The sequence below is a fragment of the Bubalus bubalis genome, chromosome 2 (assembly GCF_019923935.1).
Source record: "Bubalus bubalis isolate 160015118507 breed Murrah chromosome 2, NDDB_SH_1, whole genome shotgun sequence".
Lineage (NCBI taxonomy): Eukaryota > Metazoa > Chordata > Mammalia > Artiodactyla > Bovidae > Bubalus > Bubalus bubalis.
Genome location: NC_059158.1, coordinates 40,800,183 through 40,811,024, shown reverse-complemented (window position 1 = coordinate 40,811,024; position 10,842 = coordinate 40,800,183). Strand labels below are relative to the sequence as shown.

Below are 10,842 nucleotides of genomic sequence, written 5' to 3'. Positions count from 1 at the left end.
ATATGTCTCCCGGCAATCTTGATTCCAGCTTGTGCTTCTTCCAGCCCAGCGTTTCTCATGATGTACTCTGCATATAAGTTAAATAAACAGGGTGACAATATACAGCCTTGACGTACTCCTTTTCCTATTTGGAACCAGTCTGTTGTTCCATGTCCAGTTCTAACTGTTGCTTCCTGACCTGCGTACAGGTTTCTCAGGAGGCAGGTCTAGTATTCCCATCTCTTTCAGAATTTTCCACAGTTTATTGTGATCCACACAGTCAAAGGCTTTGGCATAGTCAATAAAGCAGAAATAGATGTTTTTCTGGAACTCTCTTGCTTTTTCGATGATCCAGCAGATGTTGGCAATTTGATCTCTGGTTCCTCTGCCTTTTCTAAAACCAGCTTGAACGTCTGGAAGTTTAGCACCTATCATATCCAGATGAACTTAGAGGCCACAGTCACAGCCTCAGGGCAGCCAGACAGGCAATGTTAGGGGGTGTGGGGTGGGCCACGCAGGAGGCGTAGTATAAGAAATGAAGCTTAAGTCTCTAGTCAGACTTGAGTCACTTTAGAGATTCACCACTTACTAGTTACTAGAATGTGCAAGTAGCGAAATCCATGAACCTTGATTTTATCATCAACATAATGAGATAACCTAAATCAGAGGATGGAGGGAAGGGGATTAAATGTGATCATGTGAAGTATGGAGTCCTTTGCTCAGTGAGTGATGCCTCAATGAAAGGCAGTAGGAAAGCTACAGACACATAAGCTGGAGTAACACTGGTCCAGTAATTAGCAGAAATCAGAGAATATGTATATCTGTGGGTTGAAAAGGGAGCGCGGCTGCTGGAGGACGAATGCTGGTCTCCAGACAAGGGCAAGGGGAGGGACTGAAGGGAGAGGTGGTGTTAGAGGTGATGAAATCACCTGGCCCGAAGTCATTTAACCATTCCCACCTTCCTAGCATGCATCCTGTCTTGTTTAGGACCCTGCTCCGCTAGGATCCCCCAGGGAGCCTGGGACAGTCACCCAGTTATGGTTTTACATTTTAAGATCTGGAGGAAATCTTGAACATCATCAAATCCCACTGTGTCATTTCATCAGTGAAGGCACTGAGGCCCGGAGAAAGATTAATCTGCCCAAGGACACAGTTCTTAGTCCTGCCCCTGCCACTAACGAGATGTGAAGCTGTGGGCAAGTTGCTTTCCCTTTCTGAGCTTAGTTTCCTCTTCTGTAAAATGGGGGCTTGCCGTATTTAGATTTCTAAGTTCCCTTCAACTCCGATCTTTGCTGTATTAAAATAACGATTCCCCTCTATCACCCTGAAATTTTAGAGGTCAGATTACTCACTGCCCCCACCCCTCCCCCACCAAATACACCCACACGTACATACCCCATCTCACACACACGAGTCAAGCAAAAACATGCTTGGAGAACACTTGAACTCACTTAATTTCAACCCAGTGCTCGTTTTCGGCAGGGGTAAGGACAAGAGATCGGGCACACGGAAGAAACTGCCAGAAGAGGCCGGTAGCTCCCAGGCGCCTGCCTGGTGTGGCCAGTCCCTGCAGGGCCCCTAGGAGCTGGCAGCACGACAGGATAAATCAGGCCAGCGATCGCACCTTACATGGCCGTCCCCAAGGCTGCCCGGAATCCCTGGGATTATGCAGACTTGTGGAAGATTCGGAGCAAGTGCACAATCACCTGCCGCCCCCACAAGTGTGCCCGGGCTTCTGCAACCTCCGTCTTGTGACCGAGGAATTTTTAAATGGAAGCTCTGAGCTCACGGAGAAGAAAATGTCTCCCTGATGTCACACAGTCGCTGCCAATTCATCAGCGCAAGCTAAAGGTCAGAGAGAGGGAAGCCACGGCTCCAGGGTCCCTCGGCTGCTCCCTCGGCCGGCCGGGGCTTCCCTTCCAGCAGGCTTCCCGCCAGCCACCCGGGGCCAGTCCTGGGGAAGCCAAGCCGAGGGCTGTTTGCATTTCCAGGACACGCACAGAGGCTTTGCTGACTCCACTCGCAGCTTCTGCACTTCCTTTCTCAGACATTAACCACTTCGTCCTCCCAGCCCTCTCCTGCCACCGGGGTTCTCTGTAGACAGTTTACCTCGTAACCTCAATACAATGCTGTCCCGAGGATCTTTCCCCGGGATCACTGCAGGGGTAAAACCAAATTGCACAGAGGTTCTTTTGGTATTTCAGCAACTAAATTCGGTGGTCAAAGAGCAGAGACTAGGAGTCCCATGGTGACAACCTTGGTTCCACTGCTTCCTGGCAGTGTGATATTTGCAAGCTATTTAACCTCCTGGAGCCAGCTTCCTGACCTGGAAGATGAGGATCGTAAGAATAATTACCTCATGGTATTTGAGGATTCAGTATGAAGCATGGGTACAGACTCTGGAGTGTAGTGAGTGCTCAATAAATGTCAGCTTGGAACCAACACTCACAGCTTTAACTGGACACATAATTTCCTCATTTGTCCAATGGGGATAGGCTGATGTGTGATTGACAGGGTCGCTGTGAGGATTCAGTGAGAACGAATAGAAAGCAATTAACACAGCACCTAGCATGGGACAAATAAACGGTGACTGCTGGGACTATCGTCTCCATCAATCAAACTGTGATCTATAGGGAAGGCTCAGCATACTCATTAATACAACACCTTCTCGGAGCCTGACACAGTCCTTGGGTTCCCAACAATTCATACTTCAGGGTTAAAAGATGAGACATATGAAAAACAAGTATGTGATCAAACATGGACAAAACATTGTTTGAAAAATGAGTTTTTCCCTCTTTGGAGGAACATTTTTAATTCCAGCCAAAGTTTTTAGGGAGAAGAGAGAGATGAAAAGGAAAAATTACCATGGGTAAGAGAGAAGGATTAACTGGGTGACGGCAAGGAGACAGCCGACGGAAAATGAAGTGACGCAGGAGGAGGAGGCTGAAATAACTGAGTAATCAGATAGCAGTGGATTTCTCTAGAGTTGGGAGGGACCACAGGCTAGCTGTCTACTTCAACTGTAAGGAACGGATCTGGAAAGACAACGGCAACCACTGCCATGGCCTGCTCAGTGAGCCTCACTGTCCCCGCCAGTCCCACCCAGTGCTCTGTGGGTCTCCCTCTGGGGCACCCTCAGCGCCCCCCAGACTCCTGCATCAGTGATTGACTGAAGGCTGTCCCCTAGATCAGTCGGCTGTCGACCCTGCCTCTCCCTCTGCTTTGGTACCCCTCCATCCTCACCTCTCCTGACACAGGGAAGTTCTAGATGAACTGCACTAAAGGTAAACATGGGCTTTGCTTCTGGGCTCCTCTCTCAGTGTCCCAGACGGGTGCACTCAAACAGCAAACACCTCCTTCCCAGCTTTTACCCCTCCTCAGCCTCTTCCCACCAGTTTTTCCTCTTTCCCTTAAGATGTGTTCAAGGCTCTTGGTTTTCTCTCTCCATGGGACATTAATATTTAAATGACAGTATCTGGAGATCCAGCATAAATATATTCTGTCAACATTTTTTCCCCTTCATTTTATAGCAAAGCTTTAATCCTTTCTTTTTTAAAAAAAAAATATTTATTTATTTTTTGGCTGCGCTTGCTGGGGGTTCTTTGCTGCCTGCGAACTTTCTCTAGTTGCAGCGAGCAGAGACTACTCTCTTATTGCAGACCCTGGGCTCTAGGGCACTGCCACGAACTTCAGTAGTTGTGGCTCATGGGCTTAGTTGCTCAGCAGTATGTAGGATCTTTCTGGATTAGGGATGGAACTCATGTCCCCTGCACTGGCGGATTCATAAACCACTGGACCACCAGGAATGGAATTCATGACACCTGCCCTGGCAGATTCTTAACTTCTGGACCTCCAGGGAAGTCCTTGTAAACACTTCTTGAATCTATAATCAATTACCAGGCACTGGGAGTTCCCTGGCAGACCAGTGGTTAGGACTCGGTATACTTCCACCGCAGGGGGCACAGGTTCGATCCCCGGTCCAGGAAATGAGATCCTGCGTGCCATGCAGCACAACCCACCCCTCCCCCACGCACAAAAAAGAAAAATCACCAGGCACTATTCTGGGTTCTTCTGCTTCACAACTACCTCATTACTGTGGGTTGAGGCATCAGCTTTCCAGAAGCTTCCGATGAGAAACCTGGGAGCATCACAGTGCCTGAGCCTCCCCAGCCTCCTGCCCTTCACATTCAGGCAATGACCAAGTGTTGTGAGGTCATGTGTCTACCGTATCCACCGGGCATGTCACCTCAGGCGTTCCTCGTCTGTCCCTCATCTGTTCACGGACGCCCCTGCCTCCGGCCTTCCCCTCTGTTCTGCAGGGCCTCCTCACCTTCCTCAGAAGCCCTCCTCCTCACCTTAACACCCTCAGCTCCAAACCCGTCAGTGATTTCCCCCCACATTTCATTCCAGGGCTTCCTAACCCTGCCTCCGCTCTCTGGAGTGGAGACAGTCCCAGAGCCCTGCCTTACCCATGACAGGGGTTTCAGGGAGGGACGGAGGAGCAGGGTGATGTCAGGGTACCAGTCTAACCAGAGGGGCTGTGTACACAGGAGGGCTGGTGCAATGTGGCTGGGGCGAAAATCTGAATCATAGTCAATGAGGGCAGCCAAATTCCTATCTGGGAAATCAGAGCAGCCTGAAGGGTGAGGCCACGCTGTAAACAGAATGAGTAATGAGGTCAGAAGCTGGTGGGGACCAGAGTCGTGTCTAGATGCAGTTCAAGGAAGCGGAAACGGTGGGGCGCTGAAACTGTGAATCAAGTTGTAAGAAGGTGCTGGAGACCTGCTGCGTTGCACTACACGGGGATGGGAGGGGTGGGGCAGCCCTTGAACTCTCCCTTCCTTCTGGCTTTGCTCTTTGACTTTGCACGCATGGAAGGCCCTGCCTTCCCTGCTGCCCGGTCTCACACCCTTCACATGCCCCCAGCACTGCCAAAGGACTTGTCCTAGGTTGCAAGCTGATGGTTGTAGAAAAAGAGCTCCCACCTAATAGGGGACGTGCTCCGGAGGCAAGCGTCAGCTCCTGCTCATTAAGTGGCAGACTGCTTCACATCTCCATGTGTCGGATTCCTCATCTGTAAAGTAAGGATAATAATAACACTTTATAATAGCGTTATATAATAATAACACTACTATGAGGATTAGCCGAGCAAATGTTTATAAAAAGCTTACAAGAGTGCTTGGCACATAGTAAATGCTGTATAAGTGTTTGTTAAATAAAAATAAGGTGCCCAGATGGTAAATAAGGCCAGTACTCAAAGTCAGTTCTAATTTTAACATTCAAGCCCTTAGATCCTCCACCACTAAGGTCAACAGCAGGTTACGATGGACTAAGCTGACTATAGGACTTTTGAAAATTAATTCTCATTTCAACTAACAATAGAAAAACATGCTGCTGGCTTATTGCACTTGGGCACAAAAGCAAATATCTCTTGAGTGACTACCCTTACCTGTTCTTAGGAAACCACTAAGAAATCCAGAAGGACCAGTTCAAGTAATAGCACCCATCCCCAATTTAATACACCTTGCAAAAATAAAAAAAAAAGTTAGACTTAGAAAATGACTGTGGACATCAGAAAGGAACAGCATGGATTAGGGAAGCTCAGTCACGGCTGCAGCTCATGTTGGAGAGGTTGCTGAGAGCAGATAATCCAAAGAAAAGGAAATAGTATTATATTTCTTTTTCTTATAAAATAGCTGAGGGGAAGGTGTTTGGAAAGGAGAGGGAAAAATGTGAGTGTATGGTTTGTAAAATGATATTTTTAAAGTGCATTCAGTGTAGTTATAGTTGAAGTGAAAGTCGCTCAGTCGTGTCCGATTCTTTGCGACCCCATGGACTATATACGGTCCGTGGAATTCTCCAGGCCAGAATACTGGAGTCAGTGGCCTCTCCCTTCCCCCTCTCCCAACCCAAAGCTGCATTCAAAGAAGAGTGCAAAAGTCCACGCCAGCTATCTATCAACCAGAAATCTTTATTAACTGAGCCACTCAGGCAACTACAGTATTGGCACTAATAGATGTTGGAAAATGATGACCCTGATAGACTGAAAAATCCCCAACAGCTTTCTGAAACAAGAAAAAGATTAAATGAAGCTTGGTATGGTTTGTGACAAGCATAATTTATTGTATTCTAATTTTTCCAAAACAAGCAATATTTTTGTCATCTATGTATGTGGTGGTTTATATGCCATCTAATAACTTTCTACCCATCATCTTATTAGAACAATACATTGCCTGTTGATGGTATCGGGGTTTAAGAAGCATTCCTTTCTCTAAACGCACTTTCTTTCCATGTTCCCACCCCCTACCCTTTATGCCCGTCTCTACCACAGCAGGATTTTGTTTTCGGTCCAGACTTGACGCGATGGTCATCTACTATTTTTACTCTTCTCTAAAAAAATGAAAGGTGTCTCTGGCCTTAGGAACCACTTACCCTCACTTGCATAACTTTCATACTCAGGGTGGAGGTTCTGAGGTGGGTGCTCTCTCATAACAGACAAGAAAGGACAGCGCCTGGATAGAATTTTTAAAAATAGACTCCTGTCTTGGGAGGTAGGGTCCTCAGAGAGTAGGGCCACGACAGCTGAGTGGTGTGGAGCACATGGCTTGATACAAACAGAAACAGTCCTGCTGGGTCCGCCCCGGGGACTCCCCGACAGAGAACTCACAAGGTGCCCGCAGGTCCCCAGATTCCCTCACCTGCTTTTTCTAATTATCATCCCATTCCTTTCGCTCCCCTTCTCAGCCCACAGCTCAAGGCTCTGCATACCACAGGGGTCAGGCACAAATAAAATCCATACATGGACTCCATTCTGGGGTCACACAATCTGGTTAACAGCTCAGACTGAAGATGGCCTCAGCTCCCACCTCCCTTGCCCCCACCACAAAAATCTCTGCTTGTAAACACCAGTCACTTAGTAACACCCTCAATCCGACGCCTCTCGGCTATTATTCATCACCGACTAACCTTAAACCAACTTCTCTCTTCACAGGCCTCCCCCTAGAAGAGAGGAAATTCCACAGCTCTGATGTGATGTGAAATATGATCTGCATGCCCAGCACTCTTTCTTTCTCACTCTCCCCGGCCAGTTCCCAAACTGGGTTTCCCTGGTCCCTCTCCCGAGCGGCCTTCTCTGGTCTCCCTCTCCCCTCCTCCCCCGCTTTCCCTCTCCATTTTACACGCCGTAACCTGATAGGCTGAAAACTCAGCTTCTTTCATCTTCCATTTCCCACATCCTGAAAGTCTGTGGAGAAGGAGCCCACCCAGATAAAGGAATTCCAAGTATGTGCATCCCCCTCCCCCTTTAACTCCATTCACAAAGCAGATTACTAATGGCCGGGAGGCTCCAGGGAGGCCCTACCCCCGTCCCCACTCCCGGCCTCCGAAGTTTACTCAGTCCACGCCCTCAACTCCTCGCGGGCGCAAAAACCCAAGTCCACAGGCCCAGAACCCAAAATTAACTTTTCCCTGGACTCTGCCCCTAAGGAAAGCTTTCAGACTTCACTCTGAGGGGGGCTACGAAGGCCAGGAGATTCTGTCTGCCACTATTCTGTGCCCTCTGAGGCATTTCTAGATAAGAGGGCTCAGGCAAAATGTGTCATTGGATCAGGGGGAAAAGATAAATATGTAACATGTGATGTTTCAAGGAGACAAGTGTGTGTCTTTGGGAAAGATCCCAGAGCATTCTAACCCAGAGACATTCCTTTCTGACAGAAACCGTTCGGAGGCCAGAAGAAAAGATGCTTTATTTGGGGAATTCCCTGGCAGTCCACCGGTTAGGACTTGAGGACTCTGCTTCCCCTGCAAAGGACTGGGGCTCCGATTCGATTTGCTTGCCAAGCAGTGTGATCAAAAAAAAAAAAAAGCTTTATTTGAGGTGATAGGCAAAGAATGGGTGAATGGTAGGTGGTATGTCTGTGGAGGAAGGTGGTTCTGGTAATATTTTTGCTAATAAATTTCTTGAATTGAAATACCCTATTGTAGCTCCTCACTACCTGGAAATTAGCAATTACAAATCATGTCCCCTGGGTCAGTCATTGAGTTGACTCCTCCAGAGTTCTATCTCTGATAGGGAAAAGAGGGAGGGGCAGATTCTTTGACTTCCACCTCAAAGGTTAGGAAATTCCCCGCAAGCATCCCCTTTCATTAAGGATGGTAAACTAGCTTCTTATCCATCCTTTAGGGAGGGTGTGAAAGCTCTTTTGAATCTGTACCAGCTCTGGGATAATCAGTTCCCTAAATTTACTAATCAATGTGTGAAACGTGATTTCCTGTGTCAAGGAGTGCTCACCAGGGAGTATTTTTAACAGTTTATTAATCCATACCGTCTTTGCAGTTCGCAGGAGTTAACTAACTTGCTCAATGCACTAGCATTGGACCAAAACTATGCTAATGGCTGGGTCCATTGTGAGTACATTGAGTCATGTATTCAATAGATCTCATGCTTGCCCAGGAAGTCTCCTGGAATCCCAAGAAGACCTGGTAGGTACAGTGAGGACGATAAGAAATAACAGACTGTGGCAGAACAGCCACATGGTAGCTCCTCAGATCATCCCTATGGTGCTAAGGAGAAATCTGTACCATAGTTCAGCTCCAGGACTGGCTCATGTTGGTAGTCTGCATGTAAGAGCAGCTTGCTCCCCATATCCAACTGGTAGCAGGCTCCTACATGGGCTCAGCCTTCCAAGGCAACAGCAACACAAAAAGATGCAATGATAGTTTCCTTGTCCATAAAATACTAATCCTTGTCTATAAAATACTAATCCTTGCTCATCAAGGGCTTCCCTAGTGGCTCAGATAGTAAAGAATCTGTCTGCCATGCAGGAGACCCGGGTTTGATTCCTGAGTTGGGAAGATGCCCTGGAGAAGGGAATAACAACCCACTCCAGTATAATTGCCTGGAGAATCCTATGGACAGAGGAGCCTGGTGGGCTACAGTCCGTGGGGTCGCAGAGTCGGACACGACTGAGCGAAGAATTCTTGCTGATCAAAGTGTGGTCCTTACCTGGAGCTAGTTAGAAATGTAGGATTTCAGGCCCTGTCCTTGAAACCCGCGGCATTTGAACAGAATCCCCAGGTGATCTCTGTGCACATTACAAGTTGAGATGCTCTGGCCTAGACTCAGCATCTCTAAGGTCCTCTTTCTAGTTCTGAAATTGTCTGATCCCATCAAGTGGTTCCCAAGGAAGATTTTCTTCTCTGAGAAATTATTTCCCTTCTTGTTTACGTCTCCCCTCCAGGCACTTACTGCCTCCTCTGCCAAGAAACTCGAGTTTCAGTTGTTGTTCAGCGGCTCAGTCGTGTCTGAATCTTTGAGACCCCATGGATGCAGCACGCCAGGCCTCCCTGTCCTTCACTATCTCTTGGAGTTTGCTCAAACTCATGCGATTTGCTTAGGAGCTTTTTTAAAATGCAGATTCCTGAGCCCCGTGAAATCAAGAAATGCTCTGAGTAGGACTGTGGTGAAGCCAGAAGTTCTGTATTTCAGCCAGCTTCCTCCCAGTAGTTCTACAGTTAATTGTCCCTGGATATTTAAAAGCCATGAAATTAAAAGACGCTTACTCCTTGGAAGGAAAGTTATGACCAACCTAGATAGTATATTCAAAAGCAGAGACATTACTTTGCCAACAAAGGTTCATCTAGTCAAGGCTATGGTTTTTCCTGTGGTCATGTATGGATGTGAGAGTTGGACTGTGAAGAAGGCTGAGCGCCGAAGAACTGATGCTTTTGAACTGTGGTGTTGGAGAAGACTCTTGAGAGTCCCTTGGACTGCAAGGAGAACCAACCAGTCCGTTCTAAAGGAGATCAGCCCTGGGATTTCTTTGGAAGGAATGATGCTAAAGCTGAAACTCCAGTACTTTGGCCACCTCATGTGAAGAGTTGACTCATTGGAAAAGACTCTGATGCTGGGAGGGATTGGGGGCAAGAGGAGAAGGGGACGATAGAGGATGAGATGGCTGGATGGCATCACTGACTTGATGGACGTGAGCCTGAGTGAACTCAGGGAGTTGGTGATGAACAGGGAGGCCTGGCATGCTGCGATTCATGGGGTCTAGAAGAGTCGGACACGACTGAGCGACTGATCTGATCTGGATATTTAAATATTTAAAATTTTCATTATGGAAACTTTTAAACACGTGAACAATAGACTGAATAGTAATAATGCCCAGCAAGTTTCAATACCAGCCTCAACAAAGATCAACTCCAGGTTGACTTTGTTTCATTCAGTTTATGTTTGAAAAACTTTGGCATCTAATTACCCCCCTCATCTCCGTTCCCTTCGCTTAGCTGTTTCCAGTCTTTTAAGGCTCCATTTATTCTTCTTAAGGGCAAGACTTGTGTCATACTGTCTTTGAATCTCCAGTACCTAACACCGGGCCTGGTACATGCAGGCACTCAGTAATGCTTACAGTAATACATGAAAAAGAATTTTAAAGTAAAACATAAGCTGGATGGTTTAAACTGGAGATTATCTGATCTCTCATTTTTTCAATTCTTCTCCCATGATTCCTTTTTCAGTTAGAGAAATGACGGCATCCAAATGCATCCTACCGACTGAAAGAATCAGGAAAAAGTTTCCACAAGTCCTGGTTCACCTCACTTTCCTTCTGGTCTCAACACTTTAAAAAAGATTGTGTGTGTGTGTGTGTGTTAAGAGAGAAAGTAGGGAAATACCTCTGGGGAATGAGGAGATTGTCTCACGGCCTTTATTTTACTCTTTAACCTAGTAATAAATCTCTTAAAGCTCCTGTGGTATTCAGAAGATCCTGGACACGGGGAGGTCTTCCCACAGTTGTGAAAGGAATTCGTTTTACTAAGTGGATGGAGCGCCCATATCCAAAGGCAGAGTCCTTGTTTTCACCT

At 47.1% G+C, this 10,842-nt stretch overlaps 2 long non-coding RNA genes across 2 annotated transcripts; one reads left to right on the top strand and one right to left on the bottom strand.

Annotated features, from left to right (window-relative positions):
- Window positions 1-4,190: 4,190 nt before the first annotated feature.
- LOC123330037 lies at window positions 4,191-7,080 on the bottom strand. Its single transcript, XR_006545736.2, has 2 exons — window positions 6,946-7,080; window positions 4,191-5,053 (listed from the first exon to the last, which is right to left on the bottom strand). It is a non-coding gene; the product is annotated as an uncharacterized LOC123330037 (long non-coding RNA).
- On the top strand, window positions 4,931-8,246 carry LOC123330036. Its single transcript, XR_006545734.2, has 3 exons — window positions 4,931-5,060; window positions 6,971-7,260; window positions 7,693-8,246. It is a non-coding gene; the product is annotated as an uncharacterized LOC123330036 (long non-coding RNA).
- The last annotated feature ends 2,596 nt before the right edge of the window (window positions 8,247-10,842 follow it).